General features: G+C 42.9%; 1 long non-coding RNA gene across 1 annotated transcript; it reads right to left on the bottom strand.

Annotated features, from left to right (window-relative positions):
• Positions 1–1319: 1319 nt before the first annotated feature.
• On the bottom strand, positions 1320–4701 carry LOC140697904 (uncharacterized). The gene is made up of 3 exons (XR_012075284.1): positions 4553–4701; positions 1923–1997; positions 1320–1371 (listed from the first exon to the last, which is right to left on the bottom strand). It is a non-coding gene; the product is annotated as an uncharacterized lncRNA (long non-coding RNA).
• Positions 4702–27747: the final 23046 nt, after the last annotated feature.

Raw genomic sequence — 27747 nt, 5'->3', positions numbered from 1 at the left:
GGGTGGATGGGATCCTGGATAGATCCAGCCCAGGACCAGGAAAAGGCAATACATGAAAACTAAGGCTATCTGAATAAATTGTGGACTTTAGCTAATAATAATGTATCAATATTGGTTCATTAATTGTAACAAACACAACATAGCAATGTAAGAGGTTAATAATGGGAGAAATTGGGCATGAATATATGATACTATTCTACTATTTACTCAATTTTTCTGTAAACATAAACTTATTCTAAAATTTGTCTATTAATAAAGATATAACAATAAAATATTGAACTTTGACTCTTAGTTTATGCCATACTCAAAATGGATCATAGAACTAAATATAAAACTTAAAACTATAAAACCCCCCCTCCCCCAAAAAATAAGCAAACAAACAAACAAAAAACTCTGACTGGGAAAATTTTTGACCAGGAGTCAGGCAAAGATTTCTTAGGACACAAAAATCCTAAGTCATAAAAGAGAAAAACTGATAAATTGGACTTCATCAAATTGGAAAGCTTCTGCGTTGCAAAAGACATTGTTAAAAAAATGAAATATAAGTGACAGACTGGAAGAAAATGCTCTCAATATATATAACTAGCAAATTATTTGCACCTAGAATATATAAAGAACTTTTACAACTCAAAATAAGAAAACAAACACTGTGATTCAGTGGAGAAAAAGAACAATCTTTTAAAGCATGTTGGAAACAGTTCATTCTCTCCCCAACGACATATTAGGTGTGCATTTCTTGATAGCATCTTCATCACTAGTTATTACTGCAGCTTTAATTTGTTGCCATTCTGGTGGGCAAAAAGTGGAATTTCCAATTTTTGAGATAAACTTCTGTGGATCATGCAGTAGGTATCTGAGAACCGACACCACACTACGGAGGTCAGCCCTAAAAGTCACTGGAAAGCAGACCGTTGCTAATGAGAGTCACTGGCTTGATCACGTATGCTTCCTCCTGTTTTAATTCTCAATAATTATCCTAAGATTCCACTGTTCTCTAAGAATTTCTCCATTTCATAATGTCATTTGCAGCAACGTGGGTGAATTTAGAGATGATCATATTAAGTGAAGTAAGTCAGAAAGAGAAAGACAAATATCATATGATGTTGCTTACATGTGGAATCTAAAAAAAAATGATAAAGATGCAAATTTTATTTATTTATTTAGAAAATTTTATTTGCATCTTTATTATAGACTCATGGATATAGAAAACAAACTGTGGTTAACGGGGGCAGGTGGGGGGAGGGACAGATTAAAAGTCTGGGATTAACAGACACACATTACTATATATAAAATAAATAAACAACAAGGACCTACCGTATAGCACAGGGAACTGTATTCAATTTCTTGTAATCAGCCATAATGGAAAAAAAACTGAAAAAAAAAGTATGTATGTATGTATATATATAATTGAATCACTTTGCTGTACACCTGAAACCAACATTGTAAATCAACTACACTTCAATAAAAAATAAGGGAAAAAAAAGAATTTCAACATTTCAGTTTCATTCCAGTCTTGCTGTCAATGTCTGTCTTTTATCTTTTGTTGCTCTGCTTATTCGTTCCATATCTCAGCTTCGTGTAAGGATGGCAGAGCGTTAGAGCTGAACTGGAGAAGGAGCGTGCCAGGGTTGCTTTAGTCCAAATACCTTCTACCACCACCACCCCCCAAAGTTTTGACCCTGACACCTGCAGTTTCCTCAATTTTATGAAAAGCGGTACATAAATGCAACTTCAGGACGGCACCCTCAACCTGATTACTGTCCCTAAGCTACTCCTGCATGGAGATGCTAGGGCCATGGCTGATCTTGGAAATCATGTGCTCCAATCTGCACGTTTTATAGGTGATTAAACTGCAAACAGCTGGTAGTGGCCGTCCTGGACCTAGGATTTCAGACTTCTAACCACTAGACTCCACTGCTCACCAGTCCGCAGGATTCCAGCTCACGCGAGGCTCTCAGATGGGGGTGCCCACACGTGCAGCCCTTCACACGGCAGAGCTTTTGGAAATATTAAAAAATAGCATGAGCTTATACAACAACTTTGTCCAAAGAAATAAATATGCTGTGATTTTTACGATTTAACAAACAATGAGATAACGCCTGGAAGATTCCTCAGTGACAGCTATAACTAGAACAAAAGTATTTATTTGTCTATTACAATGATTGTGTGTTTGCTTAGAACAACCCTGGATTCTGACTTTACCCTGGCATAGTTCTTATTGGGGGTGGGTGTTTGGGGAGAATGGCTTGTAATTAACTTCTGAATCACGCTGGATTAGAAAAAAGAAAATAAAAATCTCAGCTGACTCAGTGGTTCCATTTGCTCAAATTACCTTGAAACAATGCTTTAGAAAACAACTTAGATTTCAAATGTCCATCTAGCTGTTCTCTATAAGGAAACTAAAGTCTTACTCTGGAAAAAGATATGTTTGATGGAATGTGGAAATAAAGCTCATCAAATTTAACTTGTACACAAATTGAAGGGCTTGGAATCCTGCTACCTATGAAATCCCAAACTTCACAGCACACATGTGCTGTACACATGCATTTGTGAAATCTCTTCCTGTAACTTTTGGCCGAGTATGGGCCAAGAGGAAGGCCCTGCTTATCAATTCTGTCTGTGACATCGCGCTAGGAGGCCAGATCTGCCAGGAGATGTCCCTTCTCCATGTGCTGCTTCAGGCCACAGAGCTCCTTAAGATGGGGGACTGTGACGTTCTCGTCTCTGAATCTCCCATCTACCAACCTTGGTGCTTTCAACCAGGAATTTCTCCATAGGCACTGATCCAATGAAGGACACTTGCATTCAGCAGAGGCTAGTGAGGGTAAGTGAATGGGTTTCTGAAGACTACCATCATTAATACCACAGAGTGAGTGGCTTCCACCACAGAAATTTATCTCCTCACTATGCTGAAGGCTAGAAGTCCAAGATCAAGGTGTCAGCAGGGTAGGCTACATTCTGACACCTCTCTCCTTGGCTTATATAGATGACTGTCTTCTCCTTTGTCTTCACATGGTCTTACCTTTGTGGATGTCTGTGTTCTAATCTCCTCTTCTTATGAGGACACAGTAGGATTGGATTAGGGTTCACTCTATTGAAGTGATTTTAACTTTTTTACCTCTTTCAAGACCCTAACTCCAAATACAGTCACAGGCTTTAATGTATGAATTTTGGGGGGACACAACTCAGCCCATAACCGGAAGTAACTAGGATTTTTTCATTAACTGACTTTAAAAAGCATTGCACAATGCTGTCCAGTATACTTCTCATTTGCCACGCAGATTGGAGGTTGTATCAGACAAGAGGAAAATTAATGTACCAATTCACCCATGGCACAGATGACAAGCCCGGAAGCATGACCCATCAAATGTGTCCCCATGAGGGCCATAGCATGCCCTAGGACTCCATCTGGCATAAGAAATGCTCCTACATTCACTAACTCAAAGCCTGCCCATCCTCCAAGCTGAGGCTCAAGCACCACGCCTTCCTGAAAGACGCCCCAACAGGTCCCCTCGCCAGCCTCAGCTGTGCCCGCCAGAGAGGTGGGAACGTTCTCCTGGGACCCTTCAGGTAGCGCTTTTCCCTTCTGATAGATCTCATCACACTGTGTTATTATACTTAGTATGCACTTCATGTTTATAATAAGCGAACACCATTCATTTCTCAACTGGACCAAGTCTTTTCCTTCTGTACCTCTACAGCCTGGCCAAGTGTCTGACACTCAGTAGACAATGAACAAATGACTGAATAAATGAAGAGGTAATCTGCTTTCCCAGCATCCTTTCTCAGCTAAGGCCGGCAGCCCACCCGGAGCAGACACACGTGTAGACAAAATGTGTTCGCTAATAGAGCCCTACATCTGGCCACATGATCATGTGTGAAATTGTCAGAAGACTTAGAGAGCATCAAAATCCCACTAGGCACCACTTCTTCAACGTGTTACACGCAAGCACTCATATGGAGCAAATGTGCCAATTTGTCAGGTCGTTTGTTTGCTTCTCCGTGACCGTTAAGTGAAGCACAAGGGCGAGCTATCTTAAAACTCCGCTGCTGAAACTCTGGAGCCCAGCTGCCTGGGTTTGATTCCCAGCTCTGCTACTTACTTAACTGTGTGGCCTTGGGCAAGTTACTTAACCTCTCTGCGTCTCAGTGTCCTCATTTGTAAAACAGAGATAATAATAATAATACCTACTCCAAAGGGCTGTTATAAGGAAGAAAAGAATCAATACGTATCAAGTACCTCGGATAGTACCAGGAGCTTCCTAAGTGCTGTATGTGTTTGCTACTGTCGCCATATTAATACTGTCACTGTTATTATTAACAAAAAGGGAATCATTTAGTTTGCATCCACACTGTCACTATAACCCCAATCAACCCCCTGAGCGCACCAAGGGACCCTGTCCTCATGAGCTGTCCCTTGCTGTGCTTCCCCTGCGCCATGCCCTCTCCAGGTCTGGCTCTCCCCAGCCGCTGCCCCAGATGGAGGGGACAGGTCACTGCTGTTCAGGACACTGACACCCGGGGCCACAGAGCCCACTGCATTCCTACTCACCACTGTGTGTCCCGTGGGGTTGGAGACAAAGATAAGAGTCCTAGCCAACCCCTCCAAAAGGAGGGAGAGGAGTTTGGGAAGGAAATCTTTGTGTTTTTTAATATTAAAGCACAATCGGAAAGGAAAAGAATGGAGAGAAAAAAGAGAAGAAAAACGGAGAGAGGAGATAGAGAAGGGGAAAGGAGGGGTGGAGAGAGGAGGGGCGGGGAGGAGAGAAGAAGGAATGAGGGGGAGGGGAGACAGGAGAGCCCACAGGAGCCCACGAGGGACACTCCAGGCTGGGTGTGGGAGCTGTTCCAGTGACTCCCCACATAAAAACAACCCATGACCACCAGCCCCCCCAGCACCAGCTGTTTCCACTTCCGTAACATATGTTCCCTCACGTAAATTGTTTACTAACTTCACATCAAGAATGTTTTAAATAGAGGAAACTAGGGCTTGTCTGCACCCACCAGACGAGCAGAGATAAGGGGGAGAAATTCAACAACAAACACAACGAAGAAGCAGAAAGAATGATACAGGAGAACCCAGCTCTCCCCACAGCTGCACAGTTCCCTTCACTTTCAAGACTTCCTGAATCAGGGAGACGCTCCCTCCTCCATGCGGCTGCATCCGTTCCACTTCTAGAGCCAGCTGGGGGGGTAACCAAGACAGAAGAGCACCGGGTCCAAAGCCAGATCTCCAGGTTCGAGTCCCAACTCTGCCACTTGGGAGCTGTGTGACCTGCAGTGAGTTACTGAACCTCTCTGTGCCTCAGTTTTATCTTCTATCAAAGGGGGATAATAATAATATCTGCCTAATGGGGTGGTTATGGGGTAAAGTGAATTAATTTAAGCCATTAAGAATTCTGGAATTTACTTGGTTTTTTTAACCTAATTTAACCTAATTTTCAAAACTAGAATTTTTTTTACCTAATTTTTTAACCTAATTCTCAAAACTAAGATTTTCCCCTAATTTAAAAAACTAGAATTCATTACTTTTCTTTGATACTCTTTGTATGGACTTATCATGGGATTCTGGTATATGATGCTCTCAAGGAAACATCAAAATCACAAAAACAGTCAGAAACATTGCATATGAGGGTCAAACTTGCATCTCCTAACAGAATACATGTTCTTCCAAAAGGAATGTGTGAGAAAAAGAAAAGAATTTCAAAATCAAACAAGAGTTACATGTTGAGATACATTATGTCAGTTAGTCTAAAACTCTAAAGGAATATTTCTGTTCCTGAGAATGAACAGAAAATGTATTTCTAGCCACACTCCTTCAATCCTTAAGCAGCCAAAGCACTAAATATTGGTCAGACACTGCGTGTGAGCTATAAAAATGGGACTTTGCTCCATCAAGGGTATTTTGAGGACAGTTTATTAACACCACCTTCCTGTGATTCCACAGGAGATAACTGAGAACAGGGGATGATGGTCTTGGTCAGTCTTACTCCCAACTGTATACTTGCTGCTTTAGTAAAACTTGCCCATGTCCAAATATTAATTACTTCCAAATATTAATTTAGCATAATGGTCTGGTTGCAGTATTATTTTTATAAAATTAAAATTTCTGATTTTGTAATTAGTACTTATATATACTAAACATTTTTTTATTTGCTTCCTCCAGTTCATTCCCTTTTTGGTCACGGCCCCAGGATGGACGTACCGAGAAGGTATTTCTCAACTCATTGGTATTGATGATGTTATTTGGAGAAATTCCATCTGCTTTTGGCATGTGGCCTTTTCTTACCTTTAATATCCAATAAATTAGCAGGAGTGTATTATCGGGGGGTGTGAGGGTGAAGCCACAGTATTTGCATAAAAGTTGGCAGAGATACGTCAGGAATGTCAGGCCTGACATCATATTCAACCAGAATCCCATGGAAAACCTATGTCAAGAATATTTAAGTAATGAATTCTAGCTTTTTTAAATTAGATAAGAACTCATGTGTATATATAATAAAATGAGTGCTTAGTAAGTGCTAGGCACTATTCCTAGTGATTTACAGTAATTCACTTTATCCCACAACCACCCCAAGAGGTGGATACTACCATTATCCCCGTTTGATAGATGATAAAACTGAGGCACAGAGAGGTTCAGTAACTCACTGCAGATCACACAGTCCCAAGTGGCAGAGTTGGACCTTAAGCTGGAGGTCTGGCCTGAGACCTTGTGCTCTCAACACCTCAGGGTGTAAATTGCAGCATCCGCCCGCCGTGAGCTGGTGCTTCGCTTGCTCTCAGCATGGCTGTGTATGCGAGCTCTGCCCTTCTGTCCTGGTTATCCGGCTGGCTCTAGAAACGGGACGTTGTGCTTTGTTAGCGCGAGGCAGCCGGGCGGAGGAGGGAGCTCCTCACTGATTCAGGAAGCCTTGGGGGTGAAGGGAACCGCACTGCTCTGGGGAGAGTTGGGTTCCCCATATCGTTCGTTCTGCTTTTCTGTTTTGTTTGCTGCTGAATTTCTCCCCCTTAGCTCCTCTTCTGGTGGGTGCAGACGAGCCCCAGGTTGTCCATAACGTATCATGGTCCAGCGTACCCCACAGTGAGTTTATGCCGCATGTATATCCGTGTGCTGTTGCTTTCAAAGGCGGCAGCTGCGGTCCTTCTACAGAGCCTGCACCCTCCCTCCTCAACCCAACTGTCCTTGGCCACTGGCTGACACCTCAGGGCTGTGAGAGTCCAGCTCCCAGGCCTTCAGGCAGGACAAATCCAAGGTATAAGTGACACTCGGAGTTCTGCAGGACCAGACCACAGGGTTTTGTCTGAAATTGCACCCTGGTGGGCTTCTCCCCTATCCTATTCTGCATTCCCTGCCCCTCTCCTGATTTCTCCTGGGGGCACCTTAACAAATTGCTTCACCCAGATCCTCACCTCAGGGTCTGCTTCTGAGGAACCCAAACAGGAGGAAGGAGTAGGGCTGAGGGGAGAGCAGGGTTGGGTCCGAAGAATGGGAGGGAAGGCAGAGCATCTGGTGAGACTGGTACGCTTGGGAGCAGGAAGATAAGGATGCTTTCTGGGCGTTTCTATGATCCCGGTCATTAAAAACACGGGCTGGGAGGAGGAGGAATGCTGGCCGCTAGGGAGAAAGGAGAGGTGGGAACATCTGTCTGGGAGAGTCAGAGCGTGAGTGTTTGGAGGAAATCTGCGGGACTCGGAGGCAGTGTGGACTGATGTTCTCGAGCCATGGAAGCTTCCTGGGTGCAGGCTGGAGAAGGGGGGCCTGGATTCACCAAGATGGGGCTTATTTCTAGGAGACTGAGCTGGAGGGAGAGCGGCAAAAGGGTGTTGGGTAGAAAAAGGGGAGTGATTGTGGGGACGAGGTATGGAACTTCGCTGGCTACGGAAGGAAGTGCCGACCTTGGAGGGGTGACCTAGAAAAGAGGGTGGAGACGATGGATTGCGGATCCTGATGAAGTTAGAGAACTGTCGGCCGAGTGAGTGGTAACAGGCTGTGCCGGTGGGAAGTGGGGAGGGCAGAGGGCGGGCGCCAGACCTGGGGTTGACCGGGTGGTGGTGGTGTCAGGGCCGGAGGTGGGACCAGCGCGTGGGAGGCTGACATGGGGCCACGAGCAAGACCACGGCTGCTGGAGCCCTACTTCTCTCAAGGCCGTAACTGAATGTTCAGATAGTCCACATGTTTGCTTTTTTTTGTTTTGCTTGGTTTTGAAACTTGAGCAAGGAAATGAGGAGGAGAGGGTAAGGCAACACTTAACAAAGTCACCGCCAACCTGTTCTCCCCTCACTGAGTCTGTGCACTGTGCCCCGGAAGCAGCCACGACCCCCTCTCTCCCCCCACAAACCTGGACACGGCAGCCCTCCGTTTACCTTAATTCTCCAGATCGATGATCTCTAATTTCCAGGGTTTTCTCCCAGGTTGGTTTGAGTGGGAGGAGCCATGAGTGTGGGCCTCGTTCTCAACCTGAAATGGCTTTGAGTAGTTACTCTGCAGACGCCCTTTGAAAACCAGGCCTGGGTCTCTACCCCATCTCATTTCCACAAAAGTTCGATCTTTCAGAAGGAAACATCTCCTACAATCAAGCCGGCACTGCCAGGTCTCCTTCAGGTGACCTGATTTTAGTCTCGCGGCCCCAATGGCTCTGACTAGTTCTTTACCAGGGTGACACCAGGAAGCACATAGATTCTCTTTCCTCAGCATCTGTAGGGTAAGTATCACTTTCCCAACATACACACGTGTGCATGCACACACATACATGCACACAAACACATTTACACACACACATGCATGCACATGGTCTTGCGAGCATCTAGCATAATCCAGGAAATCAACTTCCAGTGCAGAAGCATTGAGCAGGATGGCTACACAGAAGTCAAGAGAAATGGACACTCCCCGTGCCTCTCTCCTGGTTTTTAGGTGGGGTGTGGTCTATGCCATGAATCTTCAGCCTCTGTGAGGTGAGAACATGTCATTTTCCCCCAAAGTCTTGAGCACACCAGGCAGGAGGGAGGATAAGGAGACGCTGGCAGCATCCTTTTCTGGCTCAAGTGTTGGCCCTAAACCTGAGCACATCGGTGACTGCAAAAGCCAGCCTCAAGGGTGTCTGGTAGCACTTGGGGCCTCTCTGCAGATATCCTTCCTGCCCTCCTACCAAACGTGAGCTGGGGGTTAGCAGGGTACTGACTGTGAAGAGCTTTCCCTTCTCTTGAACATATACCTACCTAATAAGGCTTTCACTGAAACTTTATGTCCAAATGGCTAAAGTTTTTGAGAACTCAGTGAGCATGGCAAATCCCTCTGCACAAGCAACAATTTCGGCAGTGGAGTTATTTAACATGGATCATAAAAGTGTGGAAAGAGCTTCTGCAGTTAACTTTGTCTCATACCTCCAAACAGAGCAGTCAACACCACCGTGAATTAAATTTTTCTCCCAGTGGCATCCCACAGCAGAAGTTGGAAAAGATGAGGGAAACCACAATTTTCTCTTAAATAAAAAAGATTTGCCACACTCCTGTCTTATGGAAACATACAGTATATGTGATTCTTTACTTGCCACCCACAGCCTGGTCTCAGTCCTCTGCCCATATCAACTGTAAATACTGCATCAACTGAATGTGTTTTCCAACATTTACCCAGGTATCTGCAGAGCCGGCTTTCTGTTATCCACAGTGCAGGTTAACTGGGCTCTGCAAGGCACCTCTCCATCTGCCCCAGCCAGCCCGAAGACTCCTTCCAGTCCTCATAGCACCATGTGTTGGATGTTGGAAGTTGGATGTTGGATGTTGGATGTTGGATGTATGTGCCTCCCCAAAGAGTCAGCCCCTAGAGAGAGGATGATGTAAAGGGCTAGGATGTGGAGGGAAGGAAGAAGTCGGGAAGGAAGAAGTACCTGCTACTTGGGACTAGTTTCATTATTTCTCTTTCCTGACTGTGGATAATTCAAATGTGAACACATGTTCTTAACATGGTACCTGCGATCTTGCTGAAATTACCTGGACTATTTATTATGTCCAAATTAATCTCTTCTCTCAAACTTGGGTCGAATCATAAGCTCAGAAGTTTGTAATAAGCATCCTAGTTTATAACATGCAGGTAAAGCCCTGCCAACTCATCTGACTATCACTGAAAGTTTCATTTCAAGTCGTGTTAATTGAAGGTGAGTTGACTCATTTATACACAACAATTTCCTCATTTCCCTTTGAGCAATTGTCAAGCATGCTTGACGCAGAGCAAGTGACCTTCAAATACTCGGAGGGGAGTTGGAGGTGTTGGCCTGGACTGTCAGTGTGGATTTGGCAGCATGAATTGCTCCAAAGAATCCTGATTTCTTATGCATGAACTGCTGACCCTGGCCCTGGGGCCAGGAGAGCGGGACGGGAAGGAAGGTGAACTCCCGCTGATTCAGGTCCCTCCCAGACTGCCTTTCCCACTGTGTCAGCAGTATTCATCCCACTTTCCTCTCCTCCCTCTTCCGCCCCACCGAAAGTTCTGTCCCTGGGAGCACTTCTCAGTTGCCAGGAATCAGGGACATTGGGAAACAATCCAAAAAGCTGGGTGGCTACTTTATTTTTCATAGCCCACATGGGAACACATGGCCCCGGTTTTAGCATCGGGTCTTAGGTGTGGACACAGCATGGCCTGAAGGAAGGAACGAGGTACCAGGAAGAGAGGCCTTCAGTGACTCCAGCACCAAACAAGCATGTGACCTGGAGGCCAGCCTTTCTCAAGATCCTGTCTGGGTGAGGGTTGAGAAATGTTCTATAGGGGTTCCAGAATTTTCTCCCCTAGCACTATTACTTGGAACGATGTTTCTCACGTTGAAGCTGCTGGTCGGAGGACCACAATTTCTGCAGGAAGACGATAGGTCCCCATGGCAACGTCATCTCCAAGAAGTGGAACAGAACTAAGAGGAAAAGCCCAGAAGTCAACGTGCCTGCTCACTGAGCATCATAGGAAATGGGTCCTGAGCTGGAGAAACATCTCCCATCTTTGCTTTCAAAACATTACTAATGTTCTACTGTGTAAGAAATATGTCAAGTGCCCCAATTGGAAAAACAGGCTCCAAAGGCCAAACAGTGCCCATTGCCCTTGACTCTTACAAGCAGCCGCCCCAGGACCCACTGTTACATTTCATTAGCTCTCTGATGACAGGTGTAGCTCAGGTTTTTGTCAAGCCCCGAGGAACTCGGTTGTCAGAGCAAACATCCCTCATTCACATTGGACAAAGCCTTCCTGAAGTAATAAGGTGATGAAACCTTCCTAACTCCTCTCTAGCTAGATACCTTATCCCCTCAGCTGCCTCTGACTCTCTCATCCTCCAGACCTTCTGCACAGATGCAGAATCTGCTTGCAGATTCCCTCTGCCAGTGCCTTGGTTATTCAAAGACGCCCCCATAGACAGCACACAAAGAGTCCTGTGTGCATGCACCGGGCTGTCACTGATAAAGCTGCTGGGTGGTGAGCGATTCTCTTCGTACCTCACATCCTCGGGCTTATCCTGTGATGCGTGTAGCACCTGTATGCATGGCCCACCCTCATCTGAGATTCTGTCTCTTAGACACCTGGGTAGCTTGAAGCCCTTCCCCCTTTTCATAAAACAACAGCTCATTCCTGAGTCCTGCCTGTCAAGCTGGTATGTCTGTTCTGCTTGTTAAAATCCTCTTTGGAACTAACCAATAAGATCACTCATTTCAATGTTTTCTGTAGTACATTTTTAGGGTAAAGACACCAGGTGATCTAAGGAAACAAACATCTCATGGCTTTTGAAAAAATAAACAAACAACCAAATATCTCCCAGAATAAGTTGGTTCCAACACAGCCTTAACCCAGTTTCTTACACTTGTTGCATTAACATGTGCCCAGTAATCCTGCCTCATGTTTAGGATGAGCAGTTACCCCGGGGCCCCTCTTCAAACATCAAAAAGCACCATTTGATTCAATATTTTACTTTAAACAGGAACTCAAACTAAGTTTTTAGAAATTAATATCAACCAGCAGAATGAATAGCAAAGAAAGAGAAGGACTGAATGGCATTCTTAAGGAAAAACTCATTTTCTGATGAGCATGATCAAGACTTTATTCTCATAACAGTCATAATCGTAGCCCACTCTTCATTGTGTGGGGCACCTGACATCTGTTATCACTGCTCTTCCCAGCAGCCCAGAGACGTGGGTCTTCTTATTCTTCTTTTATCCGTGAGAAGGCTGGAGATCATCTGACAATTAAGCTGCCCCATCTTGTCTCAAGGAAGCCGGACAGACATATTTTTCAACTGAGGCATACTCCATCCATGTTCTCGCTCTTACTCTAAGCATCCAAAACAAACCGCTTGCCAAGTCTTACCAGTCAATTTCATTCAGCAGTTACTGAGCTCCTACCACGTCTTGGTTGTGATAAGTACAGAAATTCATGTTACAGCCTTCAATTGAGCAAAAGACATCTTCTTTAGGGAAACTTTCAGAACAAAGACTTTCAGAAAATTTTCCTAATCGGGTTTGGCATAGTTACTTGACTCTGCATTCAGTTTTTTGTTTTTTGTTTTTTTTTAACCAGCCACCTGATTTAGCTATCAAAATGACAACTCCCACAAAATTAGGCATTTTGTGCTTGGCCATCCATTTAACTCCCTGACTAATGAAAAACTTTCATGTGATTTCTCCTAAAGAAAGAGATGGCAGTGGCCTTTCTTGTCACAGCATGAAGACAAGTAAACATCATATTAGTTTACTTCAGATTACAACAAGGTATTGTCATATATGAGACTATTGAAAAGGAGCAAAACCAAGCATCAGTTCAAAGTTTTTTATGTAACAGGGTTGGGGAGTGGTTTCTAAAAATTACAATTTCATGTGCATGGTGGTAATTGCTAGACAGGACTTCTGTAAATGGAGTTAGTTATGTGAGTGAAATTGGTTTATTTTTCAAGTTACATGGTAGGCAGACACTGTGGCCCAGAAGACATTCCAGAAGAAATTAGTGAACTAATTGTGTATGTTTATGAACATTTTTGGTGTTTTTAGCCTCCTGAAGCACCTGGTACTGGCCTCTGTGGGAAAGAACACAGAATATAAACAGATCATTGTTTGTAAGTACTCAAAAGGATGTTTCTAGAATATACTTCTGTAGGTGAATAAAGCTGGTTATTGTTCAGCCTTTCTTCACCAAAATATAATAACACTGATTTACAAGGCTGTTTTGGAAAAGAGCCTAGTAAAATCTGTTGCAGAGTTAGGATTTACTTCGAAAATTTTTCCTGTTTTTGAAAGTACACTGATGGAATATTTTCTTCCCCTAAGTGATATTTTTCAAGCTGCTTCAAATCTGTTTTGGAATGAAATTGGGAATTTAAAATTTCATATCATAATTAAATTTAATAGAAATTAGTCCAATAATGTCCATGCTCTCTGGTATCCAAAGTTTTTGATATATTACAAACTTATCAATAATAACCATTTCTTAAGTCAGTGTCTAATCTGTTATAACTTCATCCAGAGAAAAAGTAATTTTAAGAAGAATAGAATAAAAGTGCTTTCAACTGCATTTATGTAGCTATATTGACCAAAATAAAACTTGGAGTATGACAGAGACTGTAAATGAATGAAGAACCGATTTAGCAACTGGAGAGTTGATTAACCATAGACAAATTGCGCTTTTTCTTATTGAAGTATAGCTGATTTACAATGTTGTGTTAGTGTCACAGCAAGGTGATTTAGGTATACATATATATGCATATATATTCTTTTTCGATTCTTTTCCATTATAAGTTATTACAAGATACTGAATATAGCTCCTTGTGCCATATAGTAGGTCCTTGTTTATCTGTTTTATATATGGTAGTGTGTATATGTTAATCCCAAACTCCTAATTTATCCCTCCCCCGCTTTCTCCTTTGGTACCATAGTCTGTGAGTTTATTTCTGGTTTGTAAATAAGTTCATTTGTATCATTTTAAAAAATTCCACACATAAGTTATATATGATATTTGTCTTTGTCTGACTTACTTCACTTGGTATGATAATCTCTAGGTCCTTCCATGTTGCTGCAAATGGCATTATTTCATTCTTTTTTATGGCTGAGTAGTATCCCATTATATATATATATATATATATATATATATATATATATATACACACACACACACACACACACACATACACATACACACACCAACCACATCTTCTTTATCCAATCATCTGTCAATGGACATTTAGGTTGCTTCCATGCCTTGGCTATTATAAATAGTGCTGCCATGAACATTGGGGTGCATGTATCTTTTCCAATTAGCGTTTTCTTCTGATATATGCCCAGAAGTGGGGTTACTAGATCATATGGTAATTCTATTTTTAGTTTTTTAAGAAACCTCCATACTGTTCTCCATAGTGGCTGTACCAATTTACATTCCCACCAACAGTGTAAGAGGGTTCCTTTCTTTCCACACCCTCTCCAGCATTTATTATTCAAAGACTTTTTAATCATGGCCACAAATTGGGCTTTAATTGCTATAAAATCCTCAACCTGCACCCAGGTGAACAGCAGCATGAGGTTAGGGAGTGCTTGAAAGTGTCTGCATCAACATGGAGCAGGTTGAGAGTAGATTTTATTTATTTTTCAAATTCTTAAATAGTTTACCAAGTCCTCGTGCTGTTCTCAGAGCTTTATAGTTACTGATGCACTTAGTCTTCATAAGATTCTAATTAGCTAGTGCTGGAGCCAGGATTCAAACTCAAGCAGTTTGGTTCCAGAGTGCTCACCCTTCACCACTGTGCTCAGCAGGCTTCCAGATATGCCAGCTGTGTGTCTGCAAACACTTGCAAAACAGACTTAGTTTCTATTGTTTCTAGAAGGACACCACGGCAGTGGAAATGTACTGACTGGGAGAGAAAATTCTGAGCTGTTAGTACGCAGTGACATTCAGCAGAAAACTGTTTTCTTCTAAGCTCTGCATCATCAGAGAGGTCAGGGCTTTCAGAAATGAAGCACAAGATAACTCTGAAGGTAAAGAGAGAAAACAAATGAGCTCACATCAGGTCCTACTAGCAGGAGGAGATTTGGACAGGGAATCCTGAGAAGTCGGACAAGACCTTTTGGAAATCATGCCTATAAAAATTCATGGAAGCTTTATTTTTAATAGTGAGAAAAAATAGAAACATTCAAATATTCATCCATAGGGGACTATTTTACATTCATAGGATGAGCTAATCCATAATCACTAAAAGATGAGATTCTATACATTAAATCAGGTCTGATCCTATTTAGTAAATAGGTACATCATTTAGTGCTGTGAATAGAGGAAAAAATCTCAGGAGAATATACTTAAGCTGAAATCAATGGTTATCTTTGAGGGATGGGATTTCTTTTCGTGCTTTATATTTCAGAATTGTCTACACTTTTGTAAAGAATATGCATTACTTTTGTAAGATGAAAAACAATAAAGAAATGATTTTGCTTTTTTTTTCTAAAGAAGGTAAGCAAGTGTGTTAAGGGAGACTGGGGGGAGACTTGCAACACCATTAGAGGGCTGTGCATTGGATATTCAGAAATTGTTTGCTCTCTCTGCCGCGCTCCCTTAACCCCACAAACACTGCTTATGTTCCATGACACTTTGATGCTGTTCCATTGGCCTCCTGAGGAACAAAAGAGACAGGTGCACAAAATTTGTCACTCTATCTATTCAAGAAGACATTGTTGAAGATGTTGCCCATACATCTGGTTCCCTCCCATATGAGAATTCACAGGAGACATTTTTCTCCAGTCTTATTATCATAAAAAGCTACTTCCCTGAACAGCTGGGCACCTTACCTTAAGGATGCTGGGATTCTTGTGAGTAAGCTTGTATATATCTTTGCTTTGGCTATTGGGGAAACTTAGAGACAAAATTCTTGCCTGTCCAGCAGCTGTACAGAACCAGCTGACACAGATCTCAGTGTGCTGCTCTGACAGCCAGCTTTGCTCTGATTCTCTCCTTTCTTTAATTCTTTTGTATTTTATGTATCTTTGCAGGTTGCCTCAAATAACCCATTTCAAAAGTACATCATCGCTGAGCACCCATTTAGTAACAGGTGTCACTTTTGCAAATGTACACTTTTGCAGAAGGCATTGGTTTGGACTGAGAGGAGCCTAGGGTTCCATGCAGGTGTCATCAGCACCACCTCTGCTTTTATCTGTTTTGCAGGCTGGGATTATAAGCGGAACTTCAGTTATTAAAAGAGTTCTGCTTCGTTAAAAATAGGTTAAAAAAACCTCTGAAATAGAAGTGGAATTGTATGCATTTTGAGGCATGAACTTGAATTATTTTATAAAACGTATTTCAGGTATTTAGTTGCATGCAATGCTCTTTCAATATCTTCACCTGTCATTCTTAATATGATTTACTGATTAGTTTAACCTTGACCACATGTATCCCTTCTGCCAACTCCAACTTCCTTCTCTCATTCAGAGCCAAGCTTCTCAAGAGCTGTCTTCACTCACTGTCTCCACTTGCCATCCCCTCTGCTCACCACTCAACCATTTGGCTATTTGTTTCCCTCATCATCCTATTAAAACCAGCCACAAAAACCTCTGGGTCATGAAGTTTCATCTATACTTTTCAAGTTTTGACTCCTCAGCAGCATTCAATGAAGTGGACTGCACTCTGTCATCACTCCCCAGATTTTTCCCATGGATTCTGGCTGACCAGAGTGAGCTTCTCTTCCTCTCACAGCCATGAGCCTCAAGTTCCTCAGGGCACTGCCCACGTCCCCTCTTCTTGCCTGGCTTGTGTCCCCTGGATGATTCCATGCCTGCCTGAGTTTTCAATGATAATACCCCAGGCTCTCCTAAATTTGCATCTCCAGCCCCAACCCCTCTCCTCACTCCAGACCTACAGGTCTGACTGCTTATTCGTGATTTCCATTAGGGAGACTTCAAACTCAACCTGACTGAAACTGCTTTAGGATGACCTTCGGCTCTTCTGACCCAGCCTGTCCCTCTTTTAGGGTTTCTCACCTGACTAATAGACACTCTCTTCCCTCTAGTTCTATAAGCAGAAGCCTAGGGCCTCCCCATTCCACAGCCCTCAAATTTTTAATCTATCTACACAGTTCTTCCAAAGCTCTACACACCTCTTTGTCTCCACAGCCACAACTTCAATCTAAGCCGCCATCTCCTCTCACTGGAGTTATTTCAGTGGCTTCTTAACTGGTCCTCCTTAGGTGACTTTTTCCTGTCTTCAGTAACATTCTTCATGTTACATTCTACATGTTTCCTGTCTTCAGTAACATTCTTCATGTTCAAAGTGAAAAATCTCATCACACCCACGCATTAATATCCCTTTCTTGGCTTGATGCATGGCTTCCCGTTCCTTTTAAAGAAGAATCTTTCATGTGACCTAAAAGGCCCTACATGGCCTACTTTTACCTTAGTCTCTCCTACACTTTCTTTGCTCCAGAATCTTGAGCCTTCTTAGAACATGCCACAGGACCTTTGCATATGCTATTACTGCTGCCTGGAATATTTACTTGCCTTACCATCCTTTCTCCGTTAATCTTTACTCTTAATCAGATCTCAACCCAATTTTTTTTTTAAGAAAAACCTCCTCTACTCCGAGATCTCTCATGTCATGACAACTATCATTTACTGTATTTTGTAATTAAGCATTTACTTGTGAGATTATTGTTTACTGCTGTATTCACACTAGACCACAACCTCCAGATTGTAGGGAAAATAATAGTTATTGTTCATTACTACACCTCCTGCAACTAGAACAGTATTTGACCTTTGTAGGTGCTTGGGAAATATTTCTGGAGTGATAAATAAACATAATAAGTCCCATTTTTTATAGATCTATTATATATTAATCTATATTTAACCAGACTCTAAATCACATGGAATTTTTCATTAGGCTCTAGATTCAGTGTTATTTTGGCATGTAATGGGTTATTAGTAAATTTGAAAAGGAGATAGAAGATATTCTCAAACTAAACAGTTTTAACCAAAACACTGAGATGATCTTTTAAGAGGATAACAAGAATTTTACCTTATCCATGTGAAACAATCAAGACCATATTTCAATGATCACAGCTAATTAGAAAACAAAATAAATAGCTCAATATGAATTATTAGAGATTTTTAAATTATTTAAAAATCATTTTAGGATTTAATAAGAATAATGACATAATCCTAGGTGATAATGTTGAATAAGCAAAATCTTTTTTTATGAAGTTGTTACCCTTCCAAAACAATGGTTGAGTTTGAAAAGTAGAAGACCAACAAAATGAGCAGATAACCAGATGAGGAATTTACTAATCACTTTCCTCAGCATCAGTTTTCATGTCATTAAAAACACACTCCCTTCGTGTTACATAGGGAAGTTGAGATATTAAAGCAAATCTACAAAGATCAACATTACAGAGTGATTTTATCTTTGTGAGTGACATTATTGGCTACCTAGCACTTCGGTTCTTAACTCTTCTTATTTTAGATTACAGTTCATTTTTGTCCCCTAAGTTGTGTGTGCTACCTCTTTTATTACAAACTTTAGGATGGGTGCAGCAGTCAAAGTGCGATCCATTCTTTGCAAAGGCCTTGTTGTGGCTTTGCTGCTTCTTATTCTGCTCTTCCCAAGTCTTCGTCAAGACTCTGACAGGCGAAGATGCTGTACACACAGTAACTTCTGAGTTGCTCAGTATGATTTATTCGATGACTTACTTTTCATTTATTTGAGAAAGTGCTGTAAGTGGAAAGGGAGGACTGAAACCACATGAAAGCCTGGGAGCTGCCAGCCACTGAAACATAAAACCAGTTCAGAAGGGACTGGATCTAATAAAACGTGCACGTCCCATAAATTGATAAATTGAACTTCATCAAAATTAAAACGTTCTGATCTTTAAGAAAACATTGTTTAAGAAAAGGAGAAGAAAACAAATCAAGTATGGGGGGGAAACATTTGCAAAATCATAGATCTGATAAAGAACTTGTGTCCAGAATAAAGAACTCTTAAAACTCAATATCAAGACAGATACAAATTACTATATTTAAAATAGATAAACAATAAGGTTCTACAGTATAGAACAGGGAACTACATTCCATACTTTGTAATAACCTATATTGAAAAATAACATATATATTTTTATATGACTGAATCACTATGCTATACATCTGAAACCAATACAGCATTGTAAATCAACTATACTTCAATTTAAAAAAAACTCAGTATAAAAAAGTCCAATTTAAAAATTAGCAAAAGCTTTGAGTAGACATGTCATCAGAGAAGATATACAAATGGCAAATAAGTATATGAAAAGATGCTCAATATCATTAGTCATTAGGGAAATGCAAATTTAACCCACAGTGAGATCCCACTATATTAGAATGACAAAAAATCAAATCAAACCAAACCAATACAGAACTGACATTATTAAGTGCTGGTGAGTATGTGGGGCAACTGAAACTCGCATATGCTGTTGGTGCACCTGGACCAGGACATGCCATGTTAGTGTCCTGGGACTGCCATCACCAAGGACCACACACTGAGTGGCTCAAAAAACTGCAATGTATTATCTCACAGTTCTGGAGGCCGGCAGTCCGAAGTCAAGGTGTCAGTAAGGTTGGTTCCTTCTGAGGGCCGTGAGGGAGAATCTGTCCCAGGCCTCTCTCCTCATCCTGTCCACTGCTGTCCTCTCCCTGTGTCTCTCCCCACTGTCTTCCCTCTAACGCATGTCTGTCTCTGTGTCCAGATTTCCCCTTTTTCTGAGGACACGAATCAGACTGGATTAGAGACCACCCTCCCAACCTTGTTTTTACTTGATTATCATGGGAGAGGCCCTGTCTTCGATAAGGTCACCTTCTGAGGGACCAGGTACCGAGGGTTAAAACTCCAGTGTATCTTTTTCGTGGGGAAACAATTTAACATGTACACGTCCCTAAACCAAATGCTGGAAAGGGAGGATTTCTAAGCTTGGTTCAGACCAATCTGATTCATGCTCTAGGGCTGAATGCCAGGCCCAGAACGAAACAGGTTTCCCACAGATGAAGGGAAAGGGCAGAGTTATTGGGTGAACAACCAACAGGGTCTGCCATGGGCACCCATTAGGTTTACTCAGGAGAAAACTGCAGACCAGGGAGATGACAAGACATGCTTGAATGTCACATCACAGTTATGACAGTCCAGTCTGAGACAGGCTCTCTCAGTGTAGGGATTAACAATGCTCTCTCTTCCTGGAAACAGGATCTCTCTTCTTCTTCTTTCTCTCCTAAGACCTTCTACTCAGGGTGGAGCCAAAAAGGAGAGGCCCCAGTTACGCCTTTGCCATCCTCTCTACCGGCTCCAGCCCCAAAGCCTTATCTCATGTCCCTCTTTGTTTCTTTTCACCCCAGTGACCCCAGAGATGCCACCATGATATAATTCCAAGTTTTGAACTAAAACTCATAAGCAATGCCAACTGATATAACTTTACAGTTTCTACCTGGTGCATAAAGTAAAGATAGAAATGGCCATTGTCTTGATGCCCCATGACTGAAATGAGGTAATACACAAGAAAATAAGGAAAACGTAATGGCCAGACTGCAGTCGCCTGTGGCCCAGACATCCTGTGGTGAGACTCTCTAAAATAGAATCATGCAGTAGAGCTCTGATGCTGTTCTCAAAAGTGATATCTTCAGAAATCAGTTGGCACTTCCAATCAGTCCACGTTACACCTGCCAACGCTGTGTACTCACTGTCCTCCTCAACTGCCTTTCTGTTTAATGCTTCTCCTTTACTAAGTTCAGGAAGCACACATGTGTGCAGTTCCCCTGGCTAAATACAGATTCTTAGGAAAACCAACCAAAATAGGAGCAGAGCAATCAAATGCAGTGTGTTTACCTTTATGATTAAGTACAAATATTAAATAATGCAGGTACATAGCAATGTATTGAGTTGTCTCTTGTGTGTGTGGCACTTCTTGAGATAAATGATGATTTATGGTTCTCAAAAACCCTGTTTAATCTGTAATGTTTCTGAACTATAAACCATGTGTGTATATTTGTTCATATATGTATACATGTGTGTATATACTCTGTATATAAATGTGAAAGCATGTATGCAGACATGAACACACATATTATGTATGTAAGTGTCAAAGCAGAGATTAGAGATGCTTCCTGTGCTTTGTCCTTGGCTCTTCCTCCTCTTCCTCATCACATCCGGTCCTGCTCTGGCCTCTCATTAGTTCCAGGTGGGTCCAAGTGAAGAGAGCAGTTGACTTCCCCTCTTACGTATTGTCAATGGAGTCTGACTCATGGGTCACCAGCCCTTTATTGTATCTCAGAAAGGAACATGTAGCTCTCTAGCATGTAATGAGTTTTATTTATAAGCAAATGATTTCAGCCTTAATGACTTCACACCAATCTTTCATTATTGATTTCTCTGCCTCATTCTGCCATCACCAATATTTTCATTATTAAGATCTATTTGGGCTGTTTAAAAGGATTGTGCCTCAAAGGAAGATGACATCAAGGGTGTAAGTAATTGAATAATTAAAAGAAAAAAAAGAGTATCAATCTGACACTGATATTGTCCACGTTATTTCATAAGCTAATCTAGAGGTGACATAAATTGATCATTTCCATATATGACCTTGCCTCTTTCATGCAATTTTGTGGGAAGGGAGAAACTAACAACATACAATCCCTGATCTTTTCCAAACATTCAGCAGAGGTCATTTTCAAGCCATGTGAAAAGCAACGGAATCAAGTGGTCAACTCTAAGTGTTTTGAATTTAGGGGAAAATGGTGTATACTGAGCCAAATGTATTCTACCTACAGTTTTAAATTTAAGCTACTATCCAGGATCAGAGCTTTACAGTCCATCTGTTTATGTGTGTTCAGGGATAGGAGTTCAAGCAGAGAAGTATCCACAGAACCAGCTCAGAGAGAGAGAGAGGTTCTTAAATCTCTGAAAACTGATATTTTGGTAAATGTCCACCCAGATAAGCAAGGCCCTGAAGCCCTTTGGTGCTATTTAAGTTCCCTACATCTCACTCATTTCAATATATACTAATTGAGTGTTTATGTTTTAGAGTCTCCTAAAATTAGGGATAACTCCTCTCTCTGGGCTAGACCACATTTTGATTCTTTAACTGGCAATGAAATAGAAATTTCATGACATCTACAGGCAAAGATCCGTGAAGGGTTTTCACATCCCTTTTAATCCCTTTCGAGGGTAATGTCTGTGCTATGGGGTGATATGGAGAAGGCTGGGGTAAGGGTGGATATTAGAAAAAGAATCAAGGGTTCTGGTTTTGCCATGTTCAACTTGAGATGCCCATTAGACATCCAAGAAGTGAAGTCAAGTTGGCAGGTGTCCAAGGTCAAGGGAGAGGTCAAGATTACAGATATCAGGTTGGGAACCACTAATTATATATGACTTTTAAACCCATGGCAATTGCTGAATGGCCTTGGGAAGGCTGAGGACTGAGTTTGAGAGCACTCCAACAAAGACTAGGGAGAAGAGACCAGGGAGATTAACATAAGATAATGTCAGTGTGGTGGTCTGGAAATCAAGTGTTTAAGAAGACATAATCAACTGGTTTGATGCTGCTAAGAGGTCAAGTGAATGTGGGTTGAGAATTGTCCACTGGACTTGGTCAGGTAAAAATGGTGTAGGATGTTGTCAAGGGTGGTGTCTATGGAGAGGTGCAGATGAAACCTGCTAGAAATTGAGAAAAGAATGAGAGATGGAGAACTGAAAACATCAACTATGGATGATGCTTTTAGGAAATTCTGCTGTAAAGCCAGCAGAAACTGCTGCTAGGAGATGGTGTCTCTTACTAGGGAATGATCCTTCAATTGTCTCTTCTAATCTGAACACCTGTTTTCTTTTTTTTAATCTTTTCAACTATTTTTTATTGTTCATTTACAGTGTTATATTAGTTTCATGTGTACAGCAAAGTGATTCAGTTATACAAATATATATCTATTCTTTTTCACATTCTTTTCCATTATAGGTTACTACAAGATATTGAATATAGTTCCCTGTGAATATAGGTCCTTGTTGTTCACCTATTATATATATTGTAATGTGTATATGTTAATCCCAAACTCCTAATTTATCCTCCTCTCTCTCCACTTTCCCCTTTGGTAACTATAAGTTTGTTTTCTATTTCTATGTCTGTGAGTCTATTTCTGTTTCATAATAAGTTCATTTGTATCATTTTTTAGATTCCACACATAGATGATACCATATGATATTTGTCTTTGTGTCTGACTTACTTTGCTTAATATGACAATCTCTAGGTCCATCTATGTTGCTGCAAATGGCATTATCTCATTCTTTTTATGGCTGAGTAGTATTCCACTGTATATATGTACCATAATTTCTTTATCCAGTCATCTGTCAATGGACATTTAGGTTGCTTCCATGTCTTGGCTATTGTAAACAGCGCTGAAACTACTGCTAGGAGATGGTGTCTCGAAGGATCTAGGGAATGATCCTTCAATTGTCTCCTCTAATCTGAGCAGCTGTGTTTTTGAACCAGCTTCCTTTTATTCTGACTGTACTGCAGCACAGGGTAAGGCACTCTTGAACTCCTCTCTTGTTGGTGGGTATCTTCCAGGTTGGATCCAAACTAAACAATAAATCCCTTTGGAGACAGAAATCTCAGCACTGTGGCTCTCCCTGAATAAAGCTATTTGTCCATCACCCTTCCTGGCTACAGGGTTTGATTCTGAACCACTTCATGCTTATTGTCACAAGGCCTAAGGTAGAACAGGGTTGGATTTTTTTAAATTGTTATTGTAGGCAAATCAGATTTCATTTATGTGAATTTAAATACTTTGTTTTCTAAATTCAGTTTGAGGTAGAAATGTTGAGTTTAATACAATGCCAAATTATAGAGTTAGGCTGTAGATTTTATCCTCTTCTAGAAGGGAAAATTCGAGTCGTGCATCAGGCTTCAGGACAGGAAATTGGAGTCCTAAAGCCCCTGTGACTCAGAAGTGCTGCCTTCCTTGGGGAAGGAAGCCATCCCTGCTGACATGAGCAGGTTTAGAGGGACAAGGCCCTTGGCTACCTGACAGTAACCACCACCAGAAGACCACCTCAGGGTGTCCATGTCCCCCAGACTCACCTGCCCCACACCTTTTACATGAACACAGGCACTCAAGACAAATAAATAGGTGCCCTTCTCACTTTGGAGCCGTTGGTTCCATTAAAATAAACCTAAGTGTTATTCAGGAATAAACTGAAAACTCCTCCCCCCACCCCCACCAAAATGAGTGCCCATGATGGAAAGGGAGCCAGGAGTCTAGAACCCTAGGAGGCTAGCGCTGTGGAGGGGGCACCCTCAGAGACCACCCGGCCAAGCCCCTCACTCCACAGGGAGAAGCTGAGGCCGGAGGCCCACGGCCAGCTCTGCCCTCCCCAGCAGGCAGCCCCTGGGGAGGAAAAGAGAAACCTGCCCACAGTGATCTCCCTCAAAATCCCATGACTTTAATCTTTCCATCCTGAAACATTTTTTAAATTGTGAACTCTGTAGTATATTCCAAAGAGCCTACAAAACATATACGTACTCTTCCCTCCTGCTTCTCTTTCTACAGTTTTATTATTATTAAAAAAAAAATCCAGGGTCAAAGAAGGAGCCTTTTGCAGTCTGTGCTCAAAAGGGAGGGGGGTGAACGGAGGTAAGGCAGCATGACGTCATGCATATATTAACATTGACCCCTCGGGGCGGGTCTAAGTTGAGCAATAGCCTGCTTGCTCACACCGGTGCCCTGGAGCCTCCCGTGGGCAAGGGCCAGCCCCGCCCGCCTGAGCCCCGCACCCCGGGGCCGCTGGCTCAGTGACCCACCAGCAGGGCAAGGCTGGAGCAACAGCTGATCTTCTGGTCATTGTTGTAGCTGCAGCCTCTTCCGGCAGGAAAGTCCGCAAGGTCACGGCCTGCAGGAATCCCCTAACTCTGCACGGCCCAATGCAAATATTTAAAGACACCACGCACATATAAATTGGTTATTCGTTCTTTGGAAGAAATGTACGAGCCCTACATCCTGATTCTCGGTTCATACGGTTCTTTGGTCCAAGCATTATTGATTAAGGGCCCAGGGCACCGGCTGGTCATCTAATTTAAAAATAATTCTTTGAAAAAACAATTCCAATGAGTGGACTGCACAACCCTAAGAGCACTGCAGAAGTGGCCTCTCGTGGATTCCTAACAAGCCCTGTGATTCTCACTGGTGAAATGGCGTCCTTGTCCCAGTGAGCCGGGGCCCTGCACAGCTACCCCTTCAGCCCTGGGCTTGGCACGGAAGCTCCAGAAGCACCTTCCTGCTCCAGTGCTCTTGACTCCCGGGTATTTCCAGGCTCCCCCTCTCCAACCTACTTGCATCTTGTCCGCCATGGAACTTTCCCTTAGGAGCCACCTGGCGCCTCAGCCTTGTGAGCAAAACCTTCTTTCCTCACCCAGGCCTATTTCCACTCCGGCTCCAGCAGGCAGAGGACCTTCATGGGCCTGGGGGATGGATGACAACGAATGCAGGCCTCACCCTCCGGACTTCCGGAGGCTCCATCCTGTCCCCAGACACCCTCACTCAGCGTGGCCCCGGGGCTGCTCCTGAGGCTCCCTCTGGTCCTTCCCCCAGCCCCTCCCCACTCCCCTCCTGTCACTGTGGCAGGATTGAGACCCTTCACTGGGCTGAGCAGTTAGAACCGGTCTTGGGGGACGGTGTTCAGGGTCACCTGCAGCTGCAGGAACTGCGGCTGGAGAGCAGAACTCACCCAGAACTGCTCCTCCAGCCTCACCACAGGCGGCTTCCTCTCTTCCACCACAGCCTGAGGCCCTCCTGTCCTTTCTCCCAGTACTGGGCTTATATTAGCCACACTCATGTCCAAGTCTGTGAACACGAGTTGGGGATGGAAGCGGGGCCTCTGGTGAAAACCCCCCTTGAGGAGGGCAGGCGTTGTCCTGGCTGCCCGATCAGCCTGTTCTCCAGTCTTTACTCGTTTTGACCACATGACCGTGCAGAGCTCTAGCCAGCTGGGGCAGCGCGTGCTTCCCCGGAGGCTGGCTTTGGACATGGCCACATGAATGACTTTGGTCACTTAGCAGGCACCCCAGTGCAGTGACTGCCTGAAATGTACTCCGGGGGTGTGGCTTGTCCTCTTATCTGTCTTAGGTCTCCCTCTCTCTCTGTCCTGAGTGCTGCTCCAGATTGGCGCCTAGCACTCTATTCATTCCCTGGCCCAGGGGTGGAGGTAGGTGTGGGAACCCAGGGAGGGTGACCAGCCTGATTGCCCATCTGGTACCTCTGCGTGTTCCCTGGTCAGCTGCTATGGGAGCCACCCTCCTGCACTGGCCTCTCCCAAGAGCTCATCAGTGTCTCCCTATCTTTTGTGGAAGACAGGTTCCTCCTCCAGTTTCAGGGCTGCTGCTGCCTTTAATCTGATCCATGAGAGCTCTCAAAACTTGGAAGATTTGTGTTATCAACTGACGCTTTATCTTGTAGTTCAAATCACTAATTGCTCCTCATACTGACTTGTCAATTAACTTCAGTGAGACAGTTTTCCAATAAAGCGCTTAAATAGCCCCAGCTTTTGAGTATAAAAGCAGAAGGCAGCGAATGCGTTTCTATTAAAGGAGAAAGCAACAAAGGAAGTGAGATTTCTAAATATATAAGCGTATTTTCAAAAACCCTCATATCAAAGGTTTTTTTTTTTTTTAAAAAAATACAAAAGCAATACAATTCTAAAGTGTGTTAAACTCTGCCAATGTGGGGACATTTGCAGACACGCGTGTGGTACTCAGACTGGCCTGGACAACTCTACCCCAGCATAAGCATCTCACATTCAAGAGTCCATTTGAACTAATTCAATATATATGTCAGAGGCAAATTCATTCCTCTGCAAGCGTAAAGAAAAATTATTCCAAGACAGTTTCATTTTTCTCTACAAGACAAATGTTTAGTGGATGAATTAATTCTCTTTGAGTAAAGTCAGATACGTTTTGAAAGCTGCCTTAAACTCTCACAGGCATGTCACCTGTACGGTTGCCCAGGGCCTGCACTCCAAAAGGGCCTACTCCTGGTTTAATGCTCTGCTCTTGGAGTCTTGGACAGCACTGAGAAGTGGACCTGCATTTTTCAGTTTGTACCGGCCTCACAAACCTTGTGGCTGGTCCTGCTTTCAGGTCATTATAAGAAGAGAGAGGTTCTAAATAGTCCTTTGGTACCTTTGATCTCTGTCTAATCATTTGTTAATTGACATGTATTCTGGGCCTCCACTTGGGTGACTGAAACCCTCTTCCCCAGTAGACTGAGCTTTTGGAAACCATCTTTCACCTCTTAACTGTGGTGAGAAGGGTCACAGGGGTTGGTCTGATGTCACTGGTTTTCATGGCCAGTGGAGTTACCATATTCCCTTGTCAATTCAAAACACACCCATAGGTTTATGTTCACTGTCCCGAGCCTGCTTTTCTGCTGCCTTCTTCCCAGAAATAAATGCTGAGAATTTGCTCTTTGGGGTTGGGGGAAATGGCCAATTCAGCCAAGTTAGGTTTATCTGCATTTATGGCAATGATTTAAAAAGGAAATCTAAAAAGTAAAAAGAAAAAGAAAAACAAGCAAAGAAACAAACACAGCAGATAGTGCTGAGGCTCCAAGGACAGAGGACAGCTGGCGACACGGGGTGTGGAGGCGGGACAGGAGACGGCCACCAGTGCGCGGCTCCAAATGAGACAGATGTCCCTCCCCTGAGTAAGACAGAGACTGCCCACCTCCTCGTGGAAGACTGCCCGTTAAGGATGTGGG

Source organism: Vicugna pacos, chromosome 8 (genome assembly GCF_048564905.1).
Source record: "Vicugna pacos chromosome 8, VicPac4, whole genome shotgun sequence".
Classification (NCBI taxonomy): domain Eukaryota; kingdom Metazoa; phylum Chordata; class Mammalia; order Artiodactyla; family Camelidae; genus Vicugna; species Vicugna pacos.
Note: the sequence above shows the minus strand (reverse complement) of the source record. Positions and strands in the feature narration are given on the sequence as shown.